This window comes from Capsicum annuum, chromosome 11 (genome assembly GCF_002878395.1).
Source record: "Capsicum annuum cultivar UCD-10X-F1 chromosome 11, UCD10Xv1.1, whole genome shotgun sequence".
Classification (NCBI taxonomy): Eukaryota; Viridiplantae; Streptophyta; class Magnoliopsida; order Solanales; family Solanaceae; genus Capsicum; species Capsicum annuum.
Genome location: NC_061121.1, coordinates 207,387,876 through 207,396,099, shown reverse-complemented (window position 1 = coordinate 207,396,099; position 8,224 = coordinate 207,387,876).

Below are 8,224 nucleotides of genomic sequence, written 5' to 3'. Positions count from 1 at the left end.
AAATACAAAATACTACCATAGAGAATACACAACATGTGATGTTTGCTGCTGTAAATTTTGTTTTGCCATTTGGCAATGTATTTATGATTCCCAAGTCCCTATAACATTATCAAAACCCATCCAATGCACTAGTCTACTCCATAGGCCTTTAGTATATGTGTATTCAAAGTACAGGTGGGAGAAGCTCTCAATAGTTCCTGCACAAAATATACAATCCATAGGTACCTGCATATCAAATTTTTAGAGTCGAGTCACTGTGGCAAGTCTTTGTTGTAGGGCCAGCCACAAGTTAAAGTGATGTCTAGGGTGAACCTGAGGCTGCAACACTATTGCTTTCCATAGGGCTCTTCGGAGCTGAGGTAGTAACCTTCCATAAGCTTTCTTTATCTAGTATGACCCTCTCATCTGTAGTTCATCTATTCTTTGAGCAAATGATCCTTGTAATGAGTTCATCCGCATCAAAGTGTGCCGACAGCCCAAAATTTTCCTGATTACCCAAGTTGCATGCTTCGGTAAGGCCATATCTTCCAGATTTTTGTGCTTTATGTATTACTCTCTATTCTCTCTACTCTTTTTCTTTATTTTTTATTATTTTATAACACTTTATCAACATGAGACTCTGTCGTCTCAAATTTAAAGGCTAAGGTATTATTTTCTTTCTTTTCATAGTGCTAATTATCTTACAAAATCTGAGTTCGTTGGATTGAGCAAGAACTACCTTTCATGGGTATTGAATGCTGAAATCCACTTAGATGCTAGGCGTCTTGGAGATGCTATAAAGAAAGAAAATATAGCATCTAATCAAAATCGTGCTAAGGCTATGATTTTCTTGCATCATCATCTTGATGAAATTATGAAAATTGAATACCTTAATACTAAGGATCCACTTGTTTTGTGGAATAGCCTAAAAAAAAGATTTAACCACTTGAAGATGGTCATCCTCTTAAATGCACGATATGAATGCATGCATCATGAAAATAAGATGTTGGGTTTAAACCCCATCGATTTGTGTCCTAAGACACCTTCATATGAATATGAATATGAATAAGACATTGAGTTTGAGCATCATGATGATAAGATGTTGGGTTTAAGTTCCATCGATTTATGTCTAAGATGCGTTAATTATATGGGTAAGACATTGAATTTGAATTTTAATGCACCATATTTATGATATTATGATGATTAAGGCAAAATAATGTATTTTTAATGAAAAGTCATGAAATATGTCTCATTGAACATGCTTCATTCTCTGAAGTGAATGTGGTAGCAGTGCATAATATGTTTGAAAGAAGACAAGTGATTAAATGAACGAACATACACATAGAGGGACAATATGATAATAATCATCAAAAGTGATGATATTTTCACATGCATATTATGATCATAAGATATGTTAGAGAAAAATTCTCTAGATCATATGTATGCCTAAATTTGCTCCTGAAGTAGTAATATCATGAAAGAGGTTATAAGCTATCAAAATTTGATAGGCTTAAGTCATGATTATATTACATTCCTTGGGAATGAGAAACTTATTAATACAAACGTGCATTTGATTGTGATGGTATTACAACTCACCTCTGAAAGAGGCAGAATAATTGAGAAGAGTTATTTTAAAATCTACTTCTAAAGTAGTAAATTTGAAATTTATTCATGTAATAGTAAATCTGAAATTTACTAAAGAAAAAAAATACATGTCATGGTAAACTTGTGTTTACTACTATAAATGAGTTCATAAGTTAATATGAATGATTGTGAAATCTCGAAGATGTGCATATTGAGTATTAGACATGTATTGAAGAACTAGAAGATTCTTCAAGAATTGCTTATGTCGCTTACTCTCATAATAAGTTGGTTGGACCAACTAACGTTGGGACTAGATCCCTTAAATCCGAAAAGTATAAAAGGTGCATATGGGCCCGTTCACCTGTCATGTGATCTATTAAGATACATTCATATAAGATGATTATCAACCTACAGTTTGACATTCATAAAGTTGCTTGCTTAATAAAATTGAGTTAAGAGCATAATTTTTAGATTGTGTAATCAAGATAATTCTTCTTGATGATAATGGGTTGGCATTTAATGCCTTCGATAAATAACTAAACCATTACTAATAAGAACAAAGCTTCATGTGTTGGTCTGAAATATGATATGTTGCATATAATAGCACTTGTATGCATTAGACCAATAAATTAAGATTATTTCTTCCCTCTCAATTGGTTCAAGGTGAGGAACCAACTATTCCATATAATAGTTTTGATATGCGGTATACGATTAATGAATATAGCATGATGTACAAAGATATTTCTCAAATAAGACGGAGGATGTATGTTAGTTTTTCTAACATAAGGGGGAGATTATAAGCAACTAAGAAATATGTTAGGAATTATCATCAGATCCTCATTCAAAATATAATTCAAGTTAAATACCGAAAGCATCTCATATTTAAGCTGCAAGTGCTCCTATTTTGTGTCCCTAAAGGACAAAATCTATGCATGCGTGAAGTATGGTAGACCAATCGGATCCAACTGAAATAATCCTTGAAAAATAAGGAGCAGATAATCATAATTAGAAGGCAATGTTCTCTTGAAGAGCCTACGACATAACATATCATGAGACCTTATGAGAGCTTTAGGTACCTGAAAATAATGAAGTGATGAAATCTCAAAATATTATGGCATACTGTGTGAACAAATATGAAATGATATATCATCAATGATATCTACAATATTAGCGCAATATTGTAAAAGATTATGAGGATCTGAATTCTACGTTTATTTAAGTATGTTGACATAGAAACATTTATCAAGTGACATGAAAGGATGCATATTGGTAAGCATGAAACTTATTTGATTTGCAATCCAAACACTTGATGATGTCACAAGTGAAATGCTGAATATTGTCACTTGACGAAATTTATATGAAACTTTGTAAGGATTCAAAATGTTTGGAGCATATAAATGTTTCTAGAAAACTTATTTATAATCCTTATATTGCATAAGTTTATAACTTGAAAATTATTGGAACTGTGGGAGAGTTTTCAAAGCAATAGATTATTTGCTGAAATGAGAAATATACCGAATTGAATTGGTTATGAAGTACCATATCTTAGTACAATTGATGTACTAATGTATTTTGTAAATACTACAAGGCCTGATATAGCTCTTTTAAGTTAATTTGTTAGCAAGGTATAATTCTGCTCCTACTAGGAGACATCGAAATGGGATCAAACGCATGATCTTATTTTCTAAATATTGTAGTCCTGATCTTATTGGTTATGATAATGTTGGGTACTTATCTGACCCATATAAAGCTCGATCTCAAATAAGCTATATGTTCACATGTGGGGATACTATCATATCTTTGATATATACAAAGAAGTCTATCTATGATACAAGAAACCCAAGGAAACACGAAATACACACTCCAAATAGTCCATAAATTACAAGAACCCGTGGACCAAGTGGAGACCTCTCTCAGATTCAACAAATACAACATAAAATAAGATATAATGGTGTGATTCAAGATCAAGGCATCTACCACAAACTAATATTATCAACAATAGATGAAGAAGAAGATGGATAACAACAATGTAATAAAAATACCCATGGATTACAAGAGAAACTAAACACAAAAAGGTTACAAGATTACAATAAGGAAATGGATAGATAGTGAGACAACCACTACTATAATAACTAAGAACCTAAGTGTAATCTAGAAACTAAGACCCTTAATAATGATAGTAGTAACACCTATACTCTTCAAAGAGACACGAGAGGGACCTCAATCCTTCAAGCACCTCAAAGTTCCAAGCAAGCAAACAACTAAAGAGAAACCACCTTTTTGATGTACCTAGTTTTTGGCCAAGATCTGAAAGATGAGAGAAATTGTGTGTTTTAAAGTGTGTTATACAAGATTAAATATAAAAAAAACTAAGTAAAGAAACCCTAAATTGTTCCTTATATAGTATATTACAAATAAAAGGCAAAAAGACCAAAAGGGCCCTTAGAGAATAAGCTCCCCTCTAGAGTAACTTGGTGGCTATTTTTTGATATGTATTTATGACCTTAATTACACTTCTTTGCACACACACTTGGGCAATTTATATACACACCCACATAAGTCCATGTACGTGATCGCCTTTGTATCATCCTCTCCATCTTGAGAGGAATTTGTCCATAAATTCAAGCAATAATCACCCGCAAGCTCTCCTATTTGAATCATTTTTTCAATGCTCCTGCTAAGGTTAGGATGTTCAACCAAGGGTTCCATGATATCATCAAGTATTCTCCTTGTACTTACATGTTCTACAACCTACACATAAGAAGAATGGATGCTAGGCAAAGTGCGAGCATCTTGGTTAGTAAGCAATGAAGGTCCTTTGTGCGAAAATCCTACCACCTTGACTTTCGAATCCTCCTTTTATTCATCATTATCACCCTCGGTTTCCTCTTCTAAACCATCACTAAGCATGACTCTCCTTTCCATAAAAAAGGGTATTACACACTCTCCATCAACCGGCCAAATTTTTTCCACGCCTTAATCTATTTCTACCGCGGCTTCTTGCTCTCCATCTTGAGTTTCATTAAACTTATTCAATTCAAGCCCTACCTCCTCACGAAGGTAATATAATTTTCCTTTTCTAAGGATTACATTTCTCCGATTTGGGCACTCATTAGCCTTCTGCCCCCACCCTTGATATTTAAAACATTGAAATCCTTTAGGAGGAGAAGTAGAATTCTGTTTACCTTCGTTTCTCAGAAGATACTTATGGGAACCCTTGATATCGGATTTGATTAGCTTGGCCTCGGGTTTCTCCTCATTGGATGATTCAATCTTGTCCTTGTGCTAACCTGAGGGTGATTGCCCCTTGAAATTATTGCCCGTCCTTTCTCGTATCTCTCTCACAATCTCCAAGGCATCTTGGAAGATAGCGTCAATTGTATCGAACTTGTGTAAGGTCAACAATAAGGCAATATCTCAATTCAATCCCACTTTAAAGTGAATGATGTCTTGGCTTACTTGCTCCCCCGATGATCAAGTTTCAAAATGAGTTGTTGGATTTCATCACAGTAAGCCACAACGATTTTGTTCCCTTGCCTTAAGTTATATAACTTGGCAAGAAGCTCTTATTGGTGACTTTCGGGGAGGTACCTTTGCCTCATGAGGTATCTTAGACAAAACCAAGGAGGGGGTTGCCCCTCAACCAAAATGTTGCCGAAATGCTTAACATACTCTCACCAAGTAGTAGCATACCCCTCAAAATGAGCAATCCATAACAACTCTTTTTCTCCTCAGTGAGATCATTGACTTGGAAGACGCTCTCATATACGGATTATCATGCAAGAAACTCCTCGGGGTTACTCTCACCCTTGAAGATTGGAATCCTCATCTTGATGGCATTCAGTACAACTTCTCGGTTTTGGTTGCCTTGTTGGTTCCAAGGACCAACTCTTCCTTCCCAGCCATAAAATTATTTTAGATCGATATGCCTATCCCTTATCTCTTCCCCTCTTATGTAAGCATCACCATATGGATCGTACCCCTCATGTTGTTCTCTCATCCCGTATCCTTTTACATGAACGGGTCTATTTGGGTTAAATGGAGCTTGTAGTTGTGGGATTAGGTTTGGTAGATAGTAAGGTCTTTGGTCAAGTGGAGTTTGGATTGGATGGCTTGGGTTTTGGGGTGGCATTTGGGTTCTAAGTCCTTCTTGTTAGACTTGGTATAGTGGAGGGTGGATTGGCCTTTTATGGTCTCGGCTTTGGGAAGAAAGTGTGGGCTGGTTTGTAACATTGGATAGTTGTCTCGGGGGATGGGATATTTATTGCAAGGCCTCGGGGTTAGTGGTTGGTGACATGTTTTGAGGGGTAGAAGGTTGGCTTCTTTGGCTTTTCACACGTTCTAATCTACCACCCATAGTTGACATCTCACCCTTCACCGAATCCATGTCAAAGTTTAAATTTTAAATACCTGTATTCACTTTAGCAATGTCACGGGACATGGCCTCAAGACGAGCTAATATAGTATTAATGGCATCATTGTCCATTATTTGAGCATTTGAGGCCTCGGGTTCCATTGAGTCTATACCGAAACAATCCCTTCAAGTTACGGTTCAATAAGTCACTAGATCTGTCCAAAATGCCATACAGACAACAATACAACATAAACCTACAAAACAAACACACTTTAGTTCAAACAATCCTCATTAGTCTCTCACACACTTTGTGGTCTCACACTTATCGTCACAAATGTTTGCTAGACGGCTTGTAACTTGTAGTGAGTTGAAGAGAAAGTCTACTCCTTAAAGTAAACAATGTCAAAGGACTAATTAACAACCTAGTAGGATTATACTAGTTTATAAATTAGTTCGGATCAATTAAAGGAAATTAAGAATCAATAATAAGAGACAATTAGACAAAATTTGAGCTTAATAACAACGTGAACAGTAAACTAGGGTGATGTGGCAGTATGTTATTGGTCACGACCCTTACAACTTTTCAACAACTTGAAGCTTTTAGTCGTTATACACCTTTTGGAATGGATGACTTAATATTGGAGGAAAAATAAAGTCTAGTACCCTTTTCTACTTTTCAAACTCAAAAGGTGAGATTTGAATTTACTAGTCCCACCAAACAAGGTTTCTTGTTTTAAGGAAAAGTGGTTGTCTAGACTAGAAAGTGATGTTGGCAAGTCTTTTCACAAACAACTTTTCAACTTTGTCTTACAACTTTTTGGATCTAATTTACACTTTTGGTTGTCTTATGTTGTAAAAATAGATGAAGAATAATATGAACACCAAAAAAAACCTTCAAGAACTCAACAACAACACAACAACAATGTTCACTCCAACGTCAACAACAACACTATACGGCTAACAACAAAATCATCAAGGTTCGGCCAACTCCAAGTTCACTTTAAGATTGTCAATATATTAAGCTCCACTTTAGATCTTGACACTCTTTGTGCTAGTGAGAAAGATACCAACACAAGAAACAAACTACACAAACAAAATAACTACCAAACCTAGAGACAATCCCTCGGCCAAAACAACAACAACAAGGTTTACACCTTCTCGGACAAGATTTCAAACACAAGAACTCGGTTTTTTTTATGGTTTTTCTAACAAACACACCCAAGATGAATTTTGTAGGAACAAGATTGAGCCATGCTATGATACCAAATGATACAATAAGACCCAAGGAAACACGAAATACACACTCCAAATAGTCCATAAGTTACAAGAACCTGTGGACCAAGTGGAGACCTCTCTCGGATTCAACAAATATAACACAAAATGAGATATGATGGTGTGATTCAATACCAAGGAATCCACCACAAACTAATATTATCAACAATATATGAAGAACAAGATGGAGAACAACAATGTAATAATAATGCCCACGAATTACAAGAGAAACTAGACACAAAAATGGTACAAAATTACAATAAGAAAATAGATAGATAGTGAGACATCCACTACTATAATAACTAAGAACCTAAGTGTAATCTAGACACTAAGACCCTTAATAATGATAGTAGTAACACCTACACTCTTCAAAGAGACACAAGAGGGACCTCAATCTTTCAAGCACCTCAAAGTTCCAAGCAAGCAAACAACAAAAGAGAATCCACCCTTTTGATGTACCTAGTTTTCGGCCAAGGTCTCAAAGATAAGAGAAATTGTGTGTTTTCAAGTGTGTTATACAAGATTAAATATAAAAAAAACTAAGTAAAGAAACCCTAAATTGTTCCTTATATAGTATATTACAAATTAAAGACAAAAAAACCAAAAGGGACCTTAGAGAATAGGCTCCCCTCTAGTGTAACTTGGTAGCTATTTTTGATATGTATTTAAGCCCTTAATTACACTTCTTTGCACATACACTTAGGCGATTTAAATACACACTCACATAAGTCTATCTACGTGATCACAGTTGTATCAATCTAGTCACTTCATCAAACCATGTTGAGATAATAGCTATTCATGAAGCAAGCCGAGAATGAGTATGGTTGAGATCCATGATACATCTTATTCGAGAAAAATGTGGTGTGAAATATGATAATGTACCATAATTTTATACGGAGATAATGCAACATGCATAGCACAACTTAAGGGAGGATTCATAAAAGGAGATAGAACGAAACACACTTCATTAAAGCTTTTCTACATACATGAGCTCCAAAAGAATAATGATATTAACGTGCAATATATTCGTTCAAG